Genomic DNA, 23,648 nt, shown 5'->3' with positions numbered 1-23,648 from the left:
TAACTTTTAAGCTTGTCGTAAATGTGCTAAAGCTCTAAATAATCTGAACACCTGAGGAAATACACATTATAGAGCTACTCCGAGTCTAAATAATTCTGCAATATAAATGGAAAATTAGTCAATCCTGCTTTTTAAGCAGGGCAAGCTGGAAGAACTATTGAAGTCAGGGCTGCCATCTACACTCGAGGAGGTGCAATAGCAAGAACAAATGATTTATTAGCACTTAGCAAAATCACATTCTAGCTGTGGCACAGACGTTTGATGCAATACTGCAGTATTGGGCAGAAAATCAAGCTGCGCAAGTTAAATGCAAAAATTTATAGGAAGTGATACCCTCATCAATCACTTGTTCCAGTAATTAGATGTCCACAATCACATTCATGGAGCATAAAACAAATTTCACAGATTCCATTATAAAGACAAAGGTCACACAACAAAATTCTGTCTAGCAGACTTACTATGTAAAACTGAAACTTTGCTCTGTCCAGGTCTGAAAAGGGTTGGAAAATGAGCCCGATAATACACTGGAAGGATGGGAAAAAAGGAAATCATGTGAATTCATAGCATCACAGCAATAATTTCCTTTCATAGTGTGCTTTTAATGCAATAAAATAAGTGCACTATTAAGGAAAACCTGATTAAATTGGTTAATGTTCAAATACAACTTTGAAATGCATGTTTTTAATTTTTACAGTTATTCTTAAAGTTAATCTATCAAATGTTTCATTACTCCAGCCGTCTCACAATCAACTCCGGTCGATGGTTTTTCACTTTTGGTAGTCAGCTGTATCAATCCCAGATGGACAAAAATACACAGGGTATGCTGCAAAGTCAAAAACCAAATTAGAAATCAACTACATTAAAATATAAACTGCATGAGCCGAAAGTTAAGTAAACAACTGTAGACTGGATTTACCAAGCCATATGCAGGATTGTGCCTATCAGAAAACATTGCATCAAGAGCCCAGGGTAATTGGGCCACACAGAAATGATTAAGAACTACACAATGTCAAATTTCACAGCTAATTTCACACTTAGACACTAAGCTAAAGGCAGACTGGCAATGGTGCAATGAGCAGTAAATTTAAAAATCTTTCATTTAAAACACATTTCTCTCAGTAGCACTGATGAACTATAGTCTGCATGCTCCATCTCTCTTTTTCAAAACAAAATCTGTCTCAAAAGTAGGAAACACCTCCAAGTTGGACACTGGCTGCAAATTGTTTCCACTTTGGCTTTAAATCCGCTTGATAACCACAGATCTCACTTCCTTTGCAACAATCTAGCCAGCACTATGTCACCCTTATAATTCATTCGAAAGTGGGCTTGCCAACCCTCTTTGTTCTGAAAAGGAACTGTACAACAGAACAGTGTGCAGAGCCACTTCAGAAGGTATGTAAAAGTCAACCATGTTGGTGTGGGGTTAGAGTCATTTATCAAGCAAGACAGAATAAAAAACAGGTTTAGAGGGAGGAGAGAGAGAAATGCAGTGGCAGAGTTGTAATGTCACTAGGCTAGTAATTCTGAAGTAATTTTATGTTCTGGGAATGTGGATTTGAATCCCACCCAAGCAGATGGTGAAACCTGAATTCAATTAAAAAAAAACAAGAATTAAAAGCTAGCTTAATGGGGACCATGTGACCATTAGGTGAACGGGTTCACCAATGTCCTTAGGTAAGGAAATCTGCCTATGTACAACTCCAGGCCCGCAAGTGATGCACGGGGGAATTTATCTGCCCTTTGAAATGGCCTGGCAAGTCACCAGATTGCGTCAAACTGCTGCAGGTCTAAAGAAAATAAAATGAAACTGGATCGAAATCACCTGGCAATACCTCAACATTAACTCCATGAAATCTCTCAGCATCAGATCACACAGTCCAGGAAATCTTCTGCTGATTACTGCTCCTTGGCCCTTGGCAGAAGTAGTAGCACTCCTCCATGTTGAACACTATTTGAAAGATTCCCACTGAGTTGTGTGGCTGCTCTAAAGTTCCACACATGGTGAGTGGAATGTGCAGACCAATCATAGCACTAACTTGGATTTTGGAAATTGATGCCAGCTAAGGTCCAGAAGGTCTGTGCAGACAGGTGGAAATTGAGAGGAAATGCTTGTGCCAGGGGACAGAAGATAATCTCGTTGGGGGACTTGAATGTCCATCACTAAGAGTGTTTTAATAGCATCACTGTGAGCTTGCAGGCCAAGTCCCAAGGACATAGCTACTAGATTCAGGCTGTGGCAGGTGTGAGTGAACTAACTACTTGAAAACTACGTGATCTGTCCTCACCAACCTACTTGTCACAGGTGTTTCTGTCCCTTGCAGTATCTGATCAATTGACTGTCATTCAATCCTCCTGGAGACAAAGTCCCATCTTGACATAAATGATAACCTCCATTATGTTATGTGCAACAGATCTTGACAAATCTAAAAGTAATTCAAAATTGGACATCCATGTGGCACTGAGAGGCTTCAGCAGAACTGCATTCAACCAAAATCTGCAACTTCATGACCTAACAGGACCCCACCCTAACGCTAAACCAGGATGATTTCCTGACTGGGTGGTAATAATGCGTGGAACAGACATATCAGGAGGAGCATGCGGTCACTTAAAAATGAGATGTCAACTTGGTGAAGTTACACACAGGCCTATTTGCAACCAACAGATCAGACTGAAGCTCTGCAGTCCAGCAACATCCAGTTGTGAATGGTGGTGGATGATTAAACAACTCACAGTAGGTCAATGATGGAGGAGCCCCACACATCTGTGCAAAAGACAAGACAGAAGCATTTACACCCATCTTCAGCCAGAACAGCCAAGTAGATAATCCACCTATTCATCCTCGGAGGTCACAGCATCACGGATGTCAGTCTTCAACCAAATTAGTTCACTCCATGCTTATCATGAAACACTGGACACTGCAAAGGCTGTGGACCCTGACAACATTCTAGTAACAGCACTGAAGACTTGTGATAAAATGCTGGCATTTATCTGACAATGTGGAAGACTGTCCAAATACTCCACAAAAAGGAGGTCAAATCGAACCCAGAAAATTATCATCCAAAAAGTGATCTCAGGTGCCATCAGCGATGTGATTAAGCAGCACTTACACAGGAACAACTGTTCACTGATGCTTAGTTTCAGGTCTGCAAAGGCGATTTAACTCCTGATTTCGTTACAATCTTAGGCCAAAGATGGCAAAAAAGGTGATGAACTCCAGAGGTGAAGTGAGTGACTGCCACTGGCATCAAGATGGCACTTGATTAACTATGCCATCAAGGAGCCCTGGTAAAACTGGAATCAATGGAATCGGGGGATGGGAAACTCTCTGCAGGTTGGAGTCATACCTAACACAAAGGAACATGGCTGTGATTGCTGGCAGTCAATCAGCCCAGCTCCAGGACTGCAGAAGGTGTTCCTCAGGGCAGGGTCCTAGACCCAAACACCTTTAGTTGCTTTATTAATGACCTTCCCTTCTTCATAAAGGTCTCAAGAGGAGATGTTTGCCGACATGAACTATAGGGAGCAGCTGAACAGGCTGGGGCTGAGGGGTGACCTTATAAAGGTTTACAAAATTATGAGGGGCATGGATAGAGTAAATAGGCAAAGTCTTTTCCCTGGGGTTGGGGAGTCCAGAACTAGAGGGCATAGGTTTAGGGTGAGAGGGGAAAGATATAAAAGAGACCTAAGGGGCAACTTTTTCACACAGAGAGTGGTATGTGTATAGAATGAGCTGCCAGATGAAGTGATGGAGGCTGGTACAATTGCAACATTTAAGAGGCATCAGGATGGGTATATGAATAGGAAGGGTTTGGAGGGATATGGGCTGGGAGCTGGCTGGTGGGACTAGATTGGGTTGGGATATCTGGTCGGCATGGACAGATTGGTCCGAAGGGTCTGTTTCCATGCTGTACATCTCTATGACTCTATAACTGACCAAAATACCATGAGAAGTAGGTACAGAAATAAGCTATCTGCCCTCAAGCCCATTCCACCATTCGATAGGTTCATAGCTGAACCGACACTCGTCACATCCACTTTCTTATCCTTTCCCCACAACCTTAGATTCTTGATCAGTCAGACGAATCCATGTTTTTCAGCCTTAAGTGTACACAGGAAATCTTCTGTTGGGCTGTCTGTGGCAAGGAGCTTGAAAGACTCAATTCTGAGAGAAGGAATTCCTCCTCGAGGCATAGACAGGGCTGACGCTCAATGTCCCCAGCCCCCCGAGTTGAAACGTAGAGTACGAGGGGGCATGCATTTAAGGTGAGAGGAGGAAATATCAAAGGAGACGTGAGGGGCAAGCTTTTTTTTTAAAATTTTACAGAGCACAGTAGAAATCTGGAAGATGCTGCCCGGAGTGGTGGCGGCAGCAGATACGTTAGGAGAGTTTAAGGGACTTTTAGATATGGACATTATTATGTAAGGAAAGGAGGGATATGGACCATCAGCAGGCAGAAGGGATTAGCTTAATTTTTGTGTCATGTTCAGCATGACAGCATGGGCCAAAGGGCCCACTCCTGTGCTGTCCTATGTATAGATTGTTCTGCTATAACATGCATTTTGTTAACACGAATTCTTATAACACGATTGACAAATTGGGGACATTGTTTCTAAAGCACAAAGTTATACAGCGAGTTTATTGGTTATAACTCGATTCCGACCCCATTAGTTTAAATGGTGTTGCTATTGCACGATTTTCTTATAACACAGGATGGCACGAGAACAGATCTACCATGTGATAGTAGAAATGCCTGTAACCCTTAATTCTGAGATTATGCCCTCTGATCCTAGACAACCGCATGTGGGGAAAACATCCTCTCACATTTACCCTGTAAAGACACTTAAACGTCTCAATGAGATCATCTCTCACTCCTCCAAATTCCATTGAGTCACAACCTGTTTAACCTTTGCTCATAAGGCAATCTATCCATCCCAGGGATATCCTAGTGAACCTTCTCTGAACTGTCTCCAATGAAACAATATCTTTTCTTAAATAAGAGAATCAAAAACTGCTCAGAGTACTGCAGGTGTGGTTTCACCAACACCTTGTACAGTTGCAGTAAGACTTCCTTATTCTTATACCTCAATCTTAGCCTTTCGGATTACCTGCTGCGCCTGTGTACTCACTTTCTGTTTTTCGTGCACAACCACCCAAAGTCCCTTTTATGATGCAGCTTTTAGTTTTTTCTCCATTTAAGCAATCCTCCTAAGACAAGCTCTTCATCCCATGAATGAGTGAAACTTCTCTGAACTGCTTCTGTTGCAATCATATACAGTACTTGATTCAAATAGGACCACCAGAATTGTAGAAACTAGGAGTAGGAGGCCATTGGCCCTTTGAGGCTACTCTGTCACAGAATCCCTACAGTATGGAAATAAGCTACTTGGCCCAACAAGTCCACACCGACTCTCCAAAGAGTACTCCGCCCAAACTCATTCCCCTGCTCTACAACTGTACATTTACCTGTGACTAATGCATCTAACCTACACATCTCTGAACACTATGGGCAATTTAGCATGGCCAATTCACCTGACCTGCACATCTTTGGACTGTGGGAGGAAATCGAAGCACCCAGAGGAAACCTACGCAGACGCAGGGAGAATGTCTGTGTGGAGTTTGCACAGTCTCCCGAGGTTAGAATTGAACCAGAGTCCCTGGTGTTATGAGGCAGCAGTGCTGACCACTGAGCCACCGTGCCACCCATTCAATGTGATTATGATTGGAATAATGTACAGAACACACACAATACAAACCAGCAATCCATCCAGAATGGAGCACTGTTCAGACCAGGCTCAGTACAACCCAGCAATCTGTCCTGGATGGAATACTGCACAGACCAGGCACAGTACAACCCAGCAATCTGTTTCTGTTTTCTTCCTATGCCCCTGGATGCTTTTAAAATCTAAAAGATCTTTTTATTCAGTAGATTCAGTGTCTTGACCTCCATAGCCTTCTGTGGTAAATAATTCCACATGTTTACTACCTTTAGTGAAGAAATCTTTCCTCAACCACATCCTAAATGGTTTATTCTGTATCCTGAGAATATAAGTCCTAGTTCCAAATTTCCCAACTAGGAGAAATATCCTCCCTACATCTTGTCTGTCCAGCCATGTTAGAATTTTATCCATTTCAAATCAGATCCTTCTCATCCATCTAAACTCTAGTGAATTCAGGTCCACTTAAACCAATCTATCCTTCTATGTTAAGCCTGCCAAACCTGTACTCTAGATATGATCTAACCACTACCTTATACAGCTGCAGTAAAATATCCCTATTTTTGAATTCTGGTCCCCTTGGAGTCAACAACAATATTCCATTTGCCTTTCTAATCACTTGCTATACCTGTACACTAACCCTTTGCAATTCTTTCCATACGTTAGGGTTCTGTAAACTTTGGGTCGGTGGGTCCTGCCCCACCGACCCATTGTCTCCGCCTGCTCCTGCCCCACCGAACTCATCTCTGCGTACCTTGACACCGTCTTGTCCCCCTTAGTCCAAGAACTCCCCACCTACGTTCGGGACACCACCCATGCCCTCCACTGGCTCCATGATTTTCGCTTCCCCGGTCCCCAACGCCTTATTTTCACCATGGACATCCAGTCCCTGTACACCTCCATCCCCCATCACGAAGGACTCAAAGCCCTCCGCTTCTTTCTTTCCCGCCGTACCGACCAGTACCCTTCCACTGACACCCTCCTTCGACTGACTGAACTGGTCCGCACCCTGAACAACTTCTCTTTCCAATCCTCCCACTTCCTCCAAACGAAAGGAGTAGCCATGGGCACCCGCATAGGCCCCAGCTATGCCTGCCTCTTCGTAGGATATGTGAAACAATCCATCTTCCGCAACTACACTGGCCCCACCTCCCACCTTTTCCTCCGCTACATCGATGACTGTATCGGCGCCGCCTCGTGCTCCCACGAGGAAGTTGAACAGTTCATCCACTTCACCAACACCTTCCACCCCGACCTCAAATTCACCTGGACAGTCTCAGATTCCTCCCTCCCCTTCCTCAACCTTTCTATTTCTATCTCAAGCGACCGAATCAACACGGACATCTACTACAAACCGACCGACTCCCACAGCTACCTGGACTACACCTCCTCCCATTCTGCCCCCTGTAAAAACGCCATCCCATTCTCCCAATTCCTTCGACTCCGCCTCATCTGCTCCCAGGAGGACCAGTTCCAAAAACGCACAACCCAGATGGCCTCCTTCTTCAAGGACCGCAATTTCCCCCCCGACGTGGTCGACGATGCCCTCCACCGCATCTCTTCCACTTCCCGCTCCTCCGCCCTTGAACCACGCCCCTCCAACCGCCACCAGGACAGAACCCCACTGGTCCTCACCTACCACCCCACCAATCTCCATGTACAGCGCATCATCCGCCGTCATTTCCGCTACCTCCAAACGGACCCCACCACCAAGGATATATTTCCCTCCCCTCCCCTATCAGCATTCCGTAAAGACCACTCCCTCTGTGACTCCCTCGTCAGATCCACACCCCCCACCAACCCAACCTCCACTCCCGGCACCTTCCCCTGCAACCGCAGGAGGTGCAAGACTTGCGCCCACACCTCCCCCCTCACCTCCCTCCAAGGCCCCAAAGGAAACTTCCATATCCGCCACAGATTCACCTACACCTCCACACATATCATCTATTGCATCCTCTGCACCCGATGTGGCCTCCTCTATATTGGGGAGACAGGCCGGCTACTTGCGGAGCGTTTCAGAGAACACCTCTGGGACACCCAGACCAACCAACCCAACCACCCTGTAGCTCAACATTTCAATTCCCCCTCCCACTCCACCAAGGATATGCAGGTCTTTGGACTCCTCCATCGTCAGACCACAACAAAACGACGGTTGGAGGAAGAATGCCTCATCTTCCGGCTAGGAACCCTCCAACCACAAGGGATGAACTCGGATTTCACCAGTTTCCTCATTTCCCCTCCCCCCACCCTGTCTCAGTCAAATCCATCAAATTCAGCACCGCCTTCCTAACCTGAGATCTTCTTCCCGACTTCTCCGCCCCCACCCCAGTCTGACCTATCACCCTCACCTTGACCTCTTTTCCACCTATCACATTTCCGACGCCCCTCCCCCAAGTCCCTCCTCCCTATCTTTTATCTTAGCCTGCTGGACAAACTTTCCCCATTCCTGAAGAAGGGCTTATGCCCGAAACGTCGATTCTCCTGTTCCCTGGATGCTGCCTGACTTGCTGCGCTTTTCCAGCAACACATTTCCAGTTCTGTAAACTTTGCCAATTTGAAAATAGTATATTGCTTTTCTGTTCCTTCTGCTCAAAAGGTTCACATTTTCCCACAGTATAATCTATCTGCCAAGTTTCAGCCCATCAAGTCAACCTATCTATAACCCTTCACAAACTCTGTCTCACTGTTATTCCCAGATTTTGTTTAATGATAGTAAGATACAACTTCCAGCCCGCAAAGGAAATAGATGCAGTTAAGGTTGTAAGAAACAAAAAGGCGACAGAAAACATTTCAGCATAAATGTCCTGCATCTCATATTTATCATATTGAACTGAGTTCTGCTACTGTATGCGAAAGAAAAGCCATTGCTCCATGAAACACAACAAATGATCAATCAGTTTGTCAGTCAGGATGAAATATTGATTTGGTTTTCATTTCATATACATATATTGCGAATATATGGGCTCTCCTAACCTCAATACCCCAAGATCAAACACAGAACCAGGCAGCATTGATTCAAGGCTTAAATAGCAAGACATAGACAATATGCTTTTATTACAGCTTCCAACATCTGCAATATTTTGCTTTTGTAATACATAGCTTACAAGAATGCCCTGTGCTGCAGATATTCGAAAACACATTGAGCAAGTAGTCGACTGTTGCCGGAAAAGTACAGCAGGTCAGGCAGCATCTGAGGAGCAGGAAAATCCTAAAGAAGGGCTCCGGCCCAAAATGTTGATTTTCCTGCTCCTCAGATGCTGCCTGACCTGCTGTGCTTTTCCAGCAACACACTCTCAACTCTGATCTCCAGCATCTGCAGACTTCACTTTCGCCACATCGAGCAAGTATGCAGGGACAAATTTCTGTGCCACACAGAAATGTGTAACACAATAGTTCATTAGTGCACCATGTAACATAACATTTATAGATTAGATTAGATTACTTCACAGTGTGGAAACAGGCCCTTCGGCCCAACAAGTCCACCCCGACCCGCCGAAGCACAATCCACCCAGACCCATTCCCCTACACCTAACACTACGGGCAATTTAGCATGGCCAATTCACCTGACCTGCACATTTTTGGACTGTGGGAGGAAACCGGAGCACCCGGAGGAAACCCACGCAGACACGGGAGAATGTGCAAACCCCAGACAGTCAGTCGCCTGAGGTGGGAATTGAACCCAGGTCTCTGGCGCTGTGAGGCAGCAGTGCTAACCACTGTGCCACGGTGCCACTTCTAAAAGTCAAACTTTTGCAGAAATGCATTCAGTAGCTATTACCGACCAGGACCCACATTTACAAACAGAGTTGTTTCCACCTTTACAATTGGGAAGTTAGATGTGAAATTACCAAACCAATTCATCGATACTACCCTGAAAGATATTTGTCACTACTTTGAGACAGTTAGTTCTATTTCTATAAAATGTGCTGTCAATATACCAAAGATAGGAACTTTGTTCATGCATTGAGTCAAGTTGTAACTGATGTGATTGGTGCTTATCAGCAATGGAGCCTCCAGCTCATACTGATTGCACTCCCACACACAGGAAACATGCAAAGTGAGTTGGTCAAAAATGTGTTTCAAACATAACAAGTGTTACTGCAAGGCAAACATATGACTTCTGTTTATGGAAATGGGACTTTTCAGTCACAACTTGCTGTTAAGCCTAACCGTAAGTAAATACAGCATTTTGAATATGCTGCTTCTGCTTTATTTAATTTCACTCTCGAGTGCATGGGAAAGCTCACAGCAGATCTGTACTGCAGCCTTTGCACGTGCTGGTTTTGAGCTGGTGATTCCTTCCTGCCTTGCTGAATCTTAAAACATAAGAAAGCTACTAACACGAAGCCAGTTGCCCCCATTTTAGATTTAAAGATGACTGGTTAAATGGGACTTTTCACATAGTAGGGTAATCAATGTCAAAGAGAGATGGGATAGATTTGGAGTAATGTCAATGTACTGAAATACTCAAAACACTGCTAGATGAAGCAAGATACCTTGTATCTATATATCTTTCTCGACCACAGATCATTCCAAAGTGCTGCACAGCCTATGGAAAAGTTTTGAACCATGGTCATCATTACAATGGTAGGAAATGCAGCAGTCAGCTTTAGTTCAACGAACTCCTACAAAAATAATAATCAGCTACTTAGTTTTAGTAATATTCGGTCACATGGGATTCAGGGTGAGCTTGCCAATTGGATACGTAATTAGAGTCATAGAGATGTACAGCATGGAAACAGACCCTTTGGTCCAACCTGTCCATACCGACCATATATCCCAACCCAATCTAGTCCCACCTGCCAGCACCCGGCCCATATCCCTCCAAACACTTCCTATTCATATACCCATCCAAATGCCTCTTAAATGTTGTAATTGTACCAGCCTCCACCACATCCTCTGGCAGCTCATTCCATACACGTACCACTCTCTGCGTGAAAACGTTGCCCCTTAGGTCTCTTTTATATCTTTCCACTCTCACCCTAAACCTATGCCCTCTCGTTCTAGACTCCCTGACCCCAGGGAAAAGACTTTGTCTATTTATCCTATCCATGTCCCTCATAATTTTGTAAACCTCTATAACGTCAACCTTCAGCCTCCGATGCTCCAGGGAAAACAGCCCCAGCCTGTTCAGCCTCTCCCTATAGCTCAAATCCTCCAACCCTGGCAACATCTTTGTAAATATTTTCTGAACCCTTTCAAGTTTCACAACACCTTTCCGATAGGAAGGAGACCAGAATTGCATACAATATTCCAACAGTGGCCTAACCAATGTCCTGTACAGCTGCAACATGACCTCCCAACTCCTGTACTCAATACTCAGACCAATAAAGGAAAGCATACCAAACACCACCTTCACTATCCTACCTCCCTGCGACGCCACTTTCAAGGAGCTATGAACCTGCACTCCAAGGTCTCTTTGTTCAGCAACATTCCCAAGGACCTTACCATTAAGTGTATAAGTCCTGCTAAGATTTGCTTTCCCAAAATGCAGCACCTCGCATTTATCTGAATTAAACTCCATCTGCCACTTCTCAGCCCATTGGCCCGTCTGGTCCAGATCCTGTTGTAATCTGAGGTAACCCTCTTCGCTGTCCACTATACCTCCAATTTTGGTGTAATCTGCAAATTTACTAACTGTACCCCTTATGCTTGCATCTGAATCATTTATGTGGCTTAACAGCAGGAGACAGTGTGATGGTGGTTTTTAGGAACAGAGGCCTGCCACCAGTGACGTTCCACAGGGATCGGTTCTGGGTCCTCTTTTGTTTGTGTTTGTATAAATGATTTGGATGAGAATATAGAAGGCACGGCTAGTTGAGTTTGTAGACGACACCAAAATAGGTGGCACAGTATACAGTGAAGAATGTTTTCTAAGATACAAAGGGCTCTTAACCAAATGGGTCAATGGGCTGAAAAATGGTAGATGGAGTTCAATCTGGATAAATGTATTGTATTTTGGTACAGCAAACAAGGGTAGGACTGATATAATTAATGGTAGGGCCTTGGGTAGTGTTGTAGAAGAGGGATCAAGAGGCTCAGGTACATACTTCTTTGAAGTTCGAGCCACATATACACAGGGTAGTTTAAAAGGCATTTAGCTCACTTGTCATCCCGTTTTTCTATCCCTGTATCAGTCGAAGCAAACACCACTGACACACAGTATGGCTTTACCTCCTTCATCAGAGACAGGAGTTCTCGGTCTTCTCTCGAACAGCAGATTCTTAAGGAATTATGTAGTCACTTACAGGGAACAGCATCCCAATAAAGACAACATCTCTATTGATTGGGTGACTTATAATCAGCGAGTATCAACAGTAAAGATGAAGCCATCTGGCATTATACGATGGATGTTCTTAACCTTGTTAACTGGTATTACATAATGGTTACTTTTCACTTTGTTAACCCACTACCCCTGCCTCCAGCACCTCACTGTTTACTGCAAGTTCTTGTCTGGTCAAAGTCATGCTAGCTGAGCCATTGCAATCCAAAATTTAACTCTTTCCCTACTTGCTTATACCTTATACACTTTCTCACGCTTGCCTTCATTGTTCAGTCCTTTGAATATAGGAGTTCGGAAGTCACGTTCAGGTTCACAGATAGGACACTGGTGAGGCCTCTTCTGGAATACTGTGTCCTATTCTGGTCACCCAGTTATAGAAAAGATATTATTAAACTGGAGAAGGTTCAGAAGAGATTTACCAGGATGCTGCTGGGTATGGAAGATTTGAGTTACAAAGGAAAATTGAAACTTTTTTTACTGGAGCATAGAAAGTTGAGAGGCAACCTTACAGAATTTTGTAAAAAATAATGAGTATATATACAGTTAATGGCAGTGTTTTTTTTTCTGAGGATGGGGAATTTCAAGACTAGAGGGCGCATTTTTAAGGTGAGAGAAGAGAGATTTTAAAAGAGAGGCAAATCTTTTAGACAATGGGTGGTTAACATGTGGAGAGACCTTCCTGAGGAAGTGGTGGATGTGGGTACAATTACAATAGTTAAAATACATTTGGATAAGTACATGATTAGGAAAGGTTTGGAGTGATATGGGGTAGGGGAAGGCAGGTGGGACGTTTAGTTTGAGATTTTGTTCAGCATGGACTGGTTGGACCGAAGGATCTGTTTCTTGTTCTATGACTCTAAGTATTGGCTAAGATGTTGAGGTGAATCCCCCGTTTTTCTTTGAAGTAACTCACCATGTTTTACATCTACCCGAGAGGGCAAACGTAGTTTTTGTAGGATGTCTCATCTGAAACAAACATAACTACCACACTCCCACAGCACTGGACTGGAGTGCTAGCTGAGATGACTGTGTGCTCCACATCCTTGGAATTGGCCATGAACACAGAACTTTCTGACTCAGTCAACACTGCTATCCACTGAGTCATGGTTAACAGAAACAAGGACAGCAGAGAGGTGTAGGGGAGCATAAGCAGCGTGGATGAGATTGCAGGATATCCTGAATATCCACAAGTCATTTCATTAAAGGAAATCAGGAACAACTGATGAGGAAGAGGAAGAGAAAGAAATATCAGTCTGTTTCAGCCTTGACAAGTTAACAACCCGGACTCGACTGCCTTCTACAATGAAGAAATCCATAGATTCACTACTCAAGAAATTCCTCATCATGCCTGTCTTAAATAATAAAACCTCGCTATTATTATACTCCAGTTCCTTTGAAATAAAGGCCAATATTCCAATTGCCTTTCCATCACCCGCTGAACCTGAACTTCATGAAGCCAGGCATGGTTAAAAGCTTTGTCTTGCGAGCAATACAGACAGATCACACAGTTAAATAGCATAAATAGTAAATAATAGATAAACAGCGGCAAAAACAAAAACACAGGTACAGGTAAACCCTGATGGTTTGAGAGTCCATTCAGTATTCTAACAACAGTAGAAACTGTTTCGAAACTAGCTGGTGCATACATTCAGGCTTCTGTAGCTAGAGGTTGTAGAAAAGCATTGCCAGGGTGGGATGGATCTTTGAGAATGCTGGCGGCCTTTCCTTAACAGTGGGCCTGGTAGATGGATTCTATAGATGGGAGGTTGGCCTTTGCGATTGTCTGGGCCGAGTTCACCACTCTCTATAACTGAGATCTTGGATGGTACAGTTGCCATACCAGGTAGTGATACATCCAGACAGAATGCTCTCGATGGCACACCTATAAAAGTGGTCAAGGGTATTTGCTGTCATGCCAAATTTCCTCAACTGCCTGAGGAAGAGGAGACATTGTTAGGCCTTTGTAACCAGTGCGTCCACATGAAGAGTCCAAGAAAGCTTGTTGTTGATGACTACTCCCAGGAGCTTGACACTCTCCACTCGTTCCATCTCTGTGCTGTTGATGTGTAGGGGGACGCATGAGTAACATCCTGCCCAAAGTCAATGATTTCCTTGGCTTTGCCGGCATTGAGAGCTAGGCTGTTCTCAGTGCACCATTTTTCCAGGTCTTCGACTTCCCGTCTGTAGTCTGTTTCGTTACCATCGGAGATGTGACCGACTACGGTGGTGTCATCAGCGAACTTGTAAATGGCATTAGTCTGGTATTTGGTGACGCAGCCATGGGTGTACAGTGAGTACAGTAAGGGGCTGAGTACGCACCCCTGGGGGGTGCAAGTGTTGAGTGTAAGTGAGGATGAAATATTGTCCCCAGTCATCACTGATTGCAGCCTGTGGTCAGGAAACTGCGGATCCAGTTGCAGAGAATGGGGCTTAATCCGATATCACTAAGTTTTGTAATCAGCCTCGAGGGGATAATAGCGTTGAAGGCTGAATTGTCGTCAATGAGTCAGATTCTTACATAGCTGTTCTTGGTGTCAAGATGTTCTAGGGAGGAGTGAAGGGCAAGTGATATGGTGTCTGACGTGGATCTGTTCGTCCGATATGCAAATTGGAGTCGGTCAAGAGTAGTGGGATGCTGGAGTTGATTAATGCCATGACCAGCCTTTCAAAGCACTTCATGGCCACCGAAGATAGGGCCACTGGCCAATAGACTCTAATATCTTTCCAATAGCAGTGTAAGCTAACTAGCCCATAATTGCCTGTGTTTTTTGTCTCCTTCCATTTCTAAACAAACGTGTTATATTGACAGTTTTCCAAACCTCTGGGTCTTTTCAAAGATTACCATCAGTACATTCACTTTCACTGTAGCTACTTCTTTTAAAAGCCTTATCCTGTCCAGTGGATGCATTAGTCTTTAGCTCTATTAGTTTCATTGGTAGCTTGAAGTACCACTAGGTAGTAAGATCCAGAATGCAGGATTTTTTTTTCCTTTCTCTTTATTCATTTCGGTTTAAAATTCGACAAGCAATGCCTTTGTCACACTCTCCATGTTTAATGGCATAACCGTTGAACAAACGCTAAATTCCTTCTTAAAGCTCTACACATATTTAGGCAAAACTCCTGAAAAAAAACAATTCACTCGAGATGGTATCTGGATGATGTCTCTCGTGTCAGGCACTGATTTTCAACTCTCAAATGGCTCGTGCATCATGGGAGGAGAATGAAAACAAGACAAATTCTGTTTGAAGCAATGACCTTAATGACTGGGAGGAAGTTATGGAACTATTGAATCCCGAACAAACTTGATCAATGTCCATCATCTTACACAAACAGAAAGATACTAATGGCATTGTTCAGACGCATGGAACAGCCCTGTAATCTCACCAATCCCTCAACCCCACAAGGTGACATTCTGAATATGCAAGGGTGATTAAAAAGTGGAAGCTTGCCACTATACAAGAAAAGCTGCCGTACCAGTGCTTAATTTTATTCTCATTCTGGTCAATACTACCTAGCAAGGGTGACAGTGGTCCAAAGACCCAACTCTGGTCTGGGAATCCTCTAGCCCAAAGGTCGTTGATCTGTTGCTGCTGCAGCTGAGGTTGGTTAAGCCTGCGCCAGACTCCAAACCTGCAACTTATAATCTGTTACGATTCAGTAGGCCTTCTGGGATGTTAATGACTTGAACCAGGTGACTGTCTGTGTGGAGTTTGCACATTCTCCCCGTGTCTGTGTGGGTTTCCTCCGGGCGCTCCAGTTTCCTCCCACAATCCAAAAATGTGCAGGTCAGGTGAATTGGCCGTGCTAAATTCCCCAGAGTGTTAGGTGCATTAGTCAGCGTTAAATGTAGGGTTGGGGAACAGGTCTGGGTGAGTTACTCTTCGGAGAGTCGGTGTGCACTTGTTGGGTGGAAGGGCCCGTTTCCACACTGTAGGGAATCTGATCTAAACCAACTTGAGGGAACAGAAAGCAGTGTCTCCATGTGAGCAGTATTTAGCTACACAACCCCTACACACTCTTAACTCAGCCTAAAAATATCCCGATGAAGCAGTGGGGACGTGTCAGCAGAAGTATGTTCCTTAGTTTTTAAAGCCTACTCTGTCATTCAGTGAGATCACAACCTTTCTGTACCCTAACTCTACCAACCCATCTTGGTTTCATATAAAATTATAGAACAGTGTAACACAGAAAGAGGCTATTCTGCCAATCAAATCTGTGTCTGCTCTTTTGGGAAGCTAACAGATAGTGCCACTATCTGGCTCCTTGTAATTTTTACTCCAAGTCTTTATTTGAAAGGAAAATTCTAACTGCCAATGGGGAAGAATGGTGAAGCATTCAGAGGCAATACAAGAAACAATCATCTTAAACTTGCACCCTCTTGCGCCATTTTAAACTTGAACCCTTCAGCTAATGGAAACAATTTATCTTTTATCCACACAATCTAAAATCTAAATGTTGAAACATCTCTATCAAAACTCCTGCAGGCTTTCTCTGCTCTATGAGGAACAGTTCAGCTTCTCCAATTTAACCGTGCAATTCTAACTCCCCATACTGATCTGGTAAACCTCATGTAGTAGTAGCATACAGCAAAGGAGAGACTCTTCAGCCCATTAATTACGTCCGTGCAGAATCAGTTTAAATATACACTAGCCCCATTTTCTAGCAAATGGCCAAGAGCCTTGAATGTTAAGACATTTCAAAAACTCATCCAAGTACTTTTTTAAAGGTGGTGAGGTTTCCGGCCTCAATTACCCTCCCAGGCAGTGCATTCCAGATCCCCACCAACCATCCATGTGAAAATTATTTTCCTCAAATGGCTTCAAACCTCTCACTTTTCACCTTAAAATTATGCCTCCTTATTACTGACTGTTCAGCTAAGGGGAACAACTGCTTTCTATCTATCCAGTCCATGCCTCATAATCTTATACATGCCAATCAGGGCCCCTACCAGTCTTCTTTACGCAAAGAAAGCAACCCAATCTTATCCAACCTCTCTTCGAAGCTAAACTGTTTCTTCCAAGGCGACACCCTGGTCAACCTACATTCTCTACAGTGCAATCACATCTTTCTTAGAGAGTGTAGTGACCAGTACTCCATCCACGGCCTAACCAAAGTTTTATACAGCTTAAACAGAACTTCCTTGCTCTTATAATCTATACCATAAACTAATAAAGGCAAATGCCTTGTATGCCTTCTTAACTACCTTATTAACCTGACCTGCTGCTTTCAGGGATCTGTGGACAAGCACCTCAAGATCCCTCTGAGATTTCTAGTGTCCAGTAAAGATTTAAAAAACATGTAAAATTCAGAGTTAAAACCAAGTTACTGCAACTGATTAATTTTAATGGAGGGCTGTTGATAATCAATGACGGAGGCTTGGATTGAAGGCACGGATAGACAGATTTTGGTCTCTTGGAATCAACAAAAAGGAGAGTGGATAGGAAAGTGGAGACGAAGCTCATGAACAGCTGTGATTTTTTGAAATGGCTGAGCAGATGCTCCTGCTCCTCCATTCGCCATGTGCAGACTCTGCTTTACAGATCCAGGGAATTTAACAAGGTTGGCAAGAATCACCCTCCCAGTTAAAGCACTGCATTATAGATTTTGGCCACGGAGTGTTAAAAATTGCATTCATCCTGCCAATTCCATTTATGAGTCAGGCTGGGTGATGGTAGACCACTGAGAAATTTCTTGGCTGAAGCACCAGATTATCAAGGCTGCCACAAAGGATTGGCTTAGTTCGGACTTTGCATTGCCATACATGCCAACAGTTTCTCGGAACTTCTTGTGCTACGTTTGGTACACAGCATAATTCATCAGAACAAGGCAAGTTACTGATCACTTCACGAACACACATTGTTGCTGGTCTAGCAGTAGTTACACAATTGGATGTGTCAAACATGTGCAATATCCGCTTGTTGCTTTGTGACGTGGTCATGCAGGCACCAAATCCTAGTACACAAAATTATTGCTCATGCTTGGCCTCCCGCCAGTGTTTCCCAACAATCTTTCAGGACTTGGAAATTCCTCTTTAATGGTGTGCAGTATGAGATAACCCAGCTATTTTCATGCTTTAGAGATTTAGGCACAATGCCCGATCTTCTTAGGCCATCCACAGGATTCATGACGAAAGTTCTTTTTACTCCAACCCAACGTGTTTGGAGATGGCAATGAAGCCAAATGCATGACGTACAGACTATGCCACATGCAGTGGTATTTGGTGGGTCGGATTATACTTCAGATCCCAGCACATTCTCACCGAGGTCTCTGTGTGCATGATGCCTTCCCTGATTGAACTTCTTTTAGGATCCTCCTGGGATAATCAGCAACAGGCTAAGGATTGACAGCAACCTCATTTCTTGCCCTTTATCTCAGGTACAATTTGATCCTCGATTAAATCAGTTTCAGATCATTTCATCAAGCCACATATTTCAAGATTCAAATGTTTCCTCCTTTCCTGATGAATGGTTCCTGTAGATTCCAAGGTTGTCCCTTTCTGTTGAGGAATGATTCCACTGGTGTGAGGTGGCCTTTAACATCTCAACAAAATAATTGTCCTTAATGCTGAAGAATTGCTCTTCAACCTCTCTTAGTGAAGCCACAATATCCCTACACTCAACGTTCACACAGAATGTCTGCTTTTCTGTGTTTTAAGATGTACCACACTTTTCACTGTATTTTGTAACAAAATATAACAATAAATAAATCCAATCAAAATCCTTGCGGTGAGCAGTGAATAGGAGCAGGAAGCCTGGGCCAACTGTCAGCTTTAGCAGTGGACTTTTTCGCAAAACTAATTAGGTTTGAGTCATAGAATTATACAACTTGGAAACAGGTCCATCAGCCCATCATGTCTACACTGACCAACAAATACAAAACTAATCTCATTTTTCTGCACTTGGTCTATAGCTGACCATGCCCTGGTATTTTAAGTGCTCATCCAGATGCATTTCAAATGTTGCAAGAGTATCTGCTTCCACCACTCTCTGAAGCAGCGTGTACCATATTTCTATCACTCTCTGGGTGAATTTTCTTTTCTCCGCTAAACCACTTACTCCTCAGCTTAAACTTATGCCCTCCAGTCTTAGACATGTTTGCCATGGGGAAGAGATTCTCACAATCTACTCTAAGTCTCTCATAATTTTGTATACCCAATCAAATTCCCTCCTCAGCTTCCTCTGCTCCAAGGAAAACAAACTCAGCCTATCCAGTCTTTCCTCATTACTAAGATTTTCCATGCCAGGCAACATCCTGGTCATTCTGCTGTGTATCCTCTCCAATGCAATCACGTCCTTTTGATAGTGGGACAACCAGAAACATACTCAGTATTGCATCCGTGGCCTAATTAATGTTTTATAAAGTCATAATTAGACTTCTTTGTTCCTATATTCTATGCCCTGGCTCTTATGTGTCTTCTTCATCACCCTACCTACCTATGCTGACATCTTCACGGATCTACTGACTTGTACACCAAGGTCCCTTTGTTTTTCAGTACTCTCTAGAGACCATTCATCATGCATGTCCTACCTTATTAGACCAAAAATTCATCCTCATGCACTTATTAAATTCTATCTGCCATTGCTCTGCCCAATTTACCAGCTAATCAATATCAGACTGTAGCCTGAGACCAACCTCCTTGCTATCAACACCATGATCGATTTTTGTGTCAACTGAAATCTCACTCGTTATTCTTTCTACATTTACATCCAATTCATTAATGTAATAGTAAACAGCAAGAGTTCCAGCACAGTCTCTGAGGTTTTCTGTTAGTCACAGGCTTCCAATCACAAAATCGTCCCTCCACCTTTGGCTCCTACTTCCTTATTTTTCCACACTCAGAGGAAAGCACAATTAGAAACTCTAGTTCAGGCAACAGGCAAATCAGCACCTGCAATTCAGCCAGAGCTGAATATAGCATTTGGAAAAATCAATTTATAGAGAGAAACTGAGGACTGCAGATGGTGGAGATCAGAGGCGAGACTGTGGTGCTGGAATAGCACAGCAGGCCAGGTAGCATCCTGCTTCTTGGATGCTGCCTGACCTGCTGTGCTTTTCCAGTGCCTCAATCCATACAGAGGTTCAATCTCAACCACAATGACAGCAAGATCACATACTGAGATCAGAAACTGACTGACCCAAACTGTCGATTCGGATGCTGCCTGACCTTTTCCAGCACCACACTCTTGACTGAGTACACAGCATAATAAGCATACAAACCCTGGAGACTAAAATCTGCTGTTTTCATCAGAACGAGGATGCTAGCCTATGCATTATAACTGCTAGTATACACAGCATGTGGAAAGGACATCACCACCACAGTCAGCGCAATGAGTACAATAAGCCCCAGTAGTAGATGTAATAGATGAAGGGATGAACATCCTCTGCATGTGCAATAGGCAACTGGGATTAAACTTGGGGACAATTACCCATGCAATTGGGTCTACCAAAGCTGGGCTTATACTGACATAGCTGTGATGGATAAACGCCACACTTGAAGGGTGCTAACCCTGAAAGGCTTACATACATATGATGCTTGTAGTGCAGTAATTCCAAAGAAAATCACCTCCGTATACACAAATCAATAAACAGATAATTTCGGGTCGCAGGAGGTTATACACCATCCATGGGAACAGACACGGAGCTCAGTGGACAAACATCTATAAGGACATTAAGTCCTGGGGACATAGGCAGACCTCCGGTGAGGGGGGAGGGAGGAGGGGGGAGGAAGGGGGGTTGAACAATCTTACGATCTAGTCAGGTACAGAAACCAAGAGAGAGGACAGTCTCCCATTTGGACAGTCATCAATTCCAATGCAGGATAGCTTCCTGCTGACACAGAGACTAACCCTCAAGACAAGGCACTCTTTCAGCTTTTGAGGGAAAGGTGCCCCCGCCTCAGTTCACCTCCATTCTTGGCTAAGACTGACCCCAAAGGTATGACAGTCTTAACTAGAAAATGAGTGACGTCCATTGACTCTTGCCATCTAGACACAGACAAATCTCCGATAGAGGACCGTCTCCCCATCTACACAGGGACTGACCCCTCCCAGGGAGGACCGTCTCCCCGTCTAGACAAGGACTGACTCCAAGGGATGACCGGCTCCCCATCCAGATGGGGACTGACCCCCCCCCCCGAGGGAGGGCCGTTTCCCCATCTAGACGGGGACTGACCCCCCCCCCACCAAGGGAGGACCGTCTCCCTGACTAGACGGAGACTGACCCCCCCCCCCACCAAGGGAGGACCGTCTCCCTGACTAGACGGGGACTGACCCCCCCCCACCAAGGGAGGACCGTCTCCCTGACTAGACGGAGACTGACCCCCCCCACCAAGGGAGGACCGTCTCCCTGACGAGACGGGGACTGACCCCCCCCCACCAAGGGAGGCCCGTCTCCCTGACTAGACGGGGACTGACCCCCCCCCCACCAAGGGAGGACCGTCTCCCTGACTAGACGGAGACTGACCCCCCCCCCACCAAGGGAGGACCGTCTCCCTGACTAGACGGGGACTGACCCCCCCCACCAAGGGAGGACCGTCTCCCTGACTAGACGGGGACTGACCCCCCCCCACCAAGGGAGGACCGTCTCCCTGACTAGACGGGGACTGACCCCCCCCCCCCCCGACCAAGGGAGGCCCGTCTCCCCGTCTAGATGGGGACTGACCCCCCCCCCACCAAGGGAGGACCGTCTCCCTGACTAGACGGAGACTGACCCCCCCCCCACCAAGGGAGGCCCGTCTCCCCGACTAGATGGGGACTGACCCCCCCCCACCAAGGGAGGGACAGTCTCCCCGACTAGATGGGGACTGACCCCCCCCACCAAGGGAGGACAGTCTCCCCCGACTAGATGGGGACTGACCCCCCCCCCCACCAAGGGAGGACCGTCTCCCTGACTAGACGGAGACTGACCCCCCCCCCCACCAAGGGAGGCCCGTCTCCCCGACTAGATGGGGACTGACCCCCCCCACCAAGGGAGGACAGTCTCCCCGACTAGATGGGGACTGACCCCCCCCCCACCAAGGGAGGACAGTCTCCCCGACTAGATGGGGACTGACCCCCCCCCACCAAGGGAGGACAGTCTCCCCGACTAGATGGGGACTGACCCCCCCCACCAAGGGAGGACCGTCTCCCTGACTAGACAGGGACTGACCCCCCCCCCACCAAGGGAGGACCGACTCCCTGACTAGACGGGGACTGACCCCCCCCCCACCAAGGGAGGACCGTCTCCCTGACTAGATGGGGACTGACCCCCCCCCCCCCACCAAGGGAGGACCGTCTCCCTGACTAGACGGAGACTGACCCCCCCCCCCCCACCAAGGGAGGACCGTCTCCCTGACTAGACGGAGACTGACCCCCCCCCCACCAAGGGAGGCCCGTCTCCCCGACTAGATGGGGACTGACCCCCCCCACCAAGGGAGGACAGTCTCCCCGACTAGATGGGGACTGACCCCCCCCCACCAAGGGAGGACAGTCTCCCCGACTAGATGGGGACTGACCCCCCCCCACCAAGGGAGGACAGTCTCCCCGACTAGATGGGGACTGACCCCCCCCCACCAAGGGAGGACCGTCTCCCTGACTAGACAGGGACTGACCCCCCCCCCCACCAAGGGAGGACCGTCTCCCTGACTAGACGGGGACTGACCCCCCCCCCCCACCAAGGGAGGACCGTCTCCCTGACTAGATGGGGACTGACCCCCCCCCACCACCAAGGGGAGGACCGTCTCCCCGACTAGATGGGGACTGACCCCCCCCCACCACCAAGGGAGGACCGTCTCCCTGACTAGACGGAGACTGACCCCCCCCCCCCCCACACCAAGGGAGGACCGTCTCCCCGACTAGATGGGGGACTGACCCCCCCCCCACCAAGGGAGGACAGTCTCCCCGTCCAGACAGGAACTGACCCAGGGCTGTCTCTCACTTCCCTTCCTCACTCTCCCCATCCCCGTTCTCCTCCCTCTCCCTCCTCTTTCACTCACTCACTCACCTCCTGCCGCCCACTTCTCTCGGACCCAGTTCCAGAATTTCTCTCGTGTTTTGCTTCAAGAATCTTTTTCCTGATTTTTTTCTTGCGCCAACCCGCTGGCGACAACCGGAAGTCGCGTCTCCATTTCCGGTGTCAGGGGTCAGCCCCGGGTTAATCTCAATCCCTTTATCGACACATTATTGGGTTTTAATTAAAAATAAAACATCGCGCCCGCCTCCGGACATTGGGCAGGAACCACCGGGAACTGGAATGTAATCTTAGAGAAAAAAATAATATCACTCCGTAACCCCGGCCACTCCGCCCGACAGCACTTCCGGGTCACCTTCACTCCAAAGTCAAAGCTGCTGGAGATTGTTTTAAAAATTGTTTAATTTTATTCGGTGAACGATCTCGGGTTGAAGGTGCGGGGTGTGCGCGGGTTCACGGTTAGTGACTGGAGTTTATTGGGTGGGGGAGACCGCCCCTTCCCCTGAGGGTCAGACACAGAGAGAGAGAGAGAGAGACAACAAGGTCAGAGACAGGGAGAGGGAGAGATGGGGGGGAGAGAGGGAGAGATGAGGGGGAAGAGATGGGGGGGAGAGAGGGAGAGAGGGAAAGATGAGGGGAAGAGATGGGGGGGAGAGATGGAGAGATGAGGAGGAGAGATGGGGGGGAGCGATGAAGAGATGGG

At 46.0% G+C, this 23,648-nt stretch overlaps 2 protein-coding genes across 5 annotated transcripts in view; one reads left to right on the top strand and one right to left on the bottom strand.

Annotated features, from left to right (window-relative positions):
- Nucleotides 1-23,113, bottom strand: part of gabpa (GA binding protein transcription factor subunit alpha) — a 74,451-nt gene extending 51,338 nt beyond the window's left edge. The window contains exons 1-2 of one of the 3 annotated variants that reach the window (XM_087992471.1): nt 22,979-23,107; nt 459-524 (exon numbers count right to left, since the gene is read on the bottom strand). The gene's annotated coding sequence lies outside the window, so the exon portion shown is untranslated. Of the gene's footprint in view, nt 1-458; nt 525-22,978 lie in introns of all 3 variants that reach the window. The other 2 variants (XM_087992473.1, XM_087992472.1) reach the window with 2 other exon arrangements.
- Nucleotides 23,114-23,226: 113 nt separating this feature from the next.
- Nucleotides 23,227-23,648, top strand: part of atp5pf (ATP synthase peripheral stalk subunit F6) — a 17,226-nt gene continuing 16,804 nt past the window's right edge. The window contains exon 1 of one of the 2 annotated variants that reach the window (XM_087992475.1): nt 23,227-23,379. The gene's annotated coding sequence lies outside the window, so the exon portion shown is untranslated. Of the gene's footprint in view, nt 23,404-23,648 lie in introns of both variants that reach the window. The other variant, XM_087992474.1, reaches the window with a different exon arrangement.

The sequence above is a fragment of the Chiloscyllium plagiosum genome, unplaced genomic scaffold (genome assembly GCF_037043375.1).
Source record: "Chiloscyllium plagiosum isolate Xiang-an unplaced genomic scaffold, Cpla_swu_hap1 HiC_scaffold_12, whole genome shotgun sequence".
NCBI classification, from domain to species: Eukaryota; Metazoa; Chordata; class Chondrichthyes; order Orectolobiformes; family Hemiscylliidae; genus Chiloscyllium; species Chiloscyllium plagiosum.
This window is presented reverse-complemented; position numbering and strand designations above follow the sequence as displayed.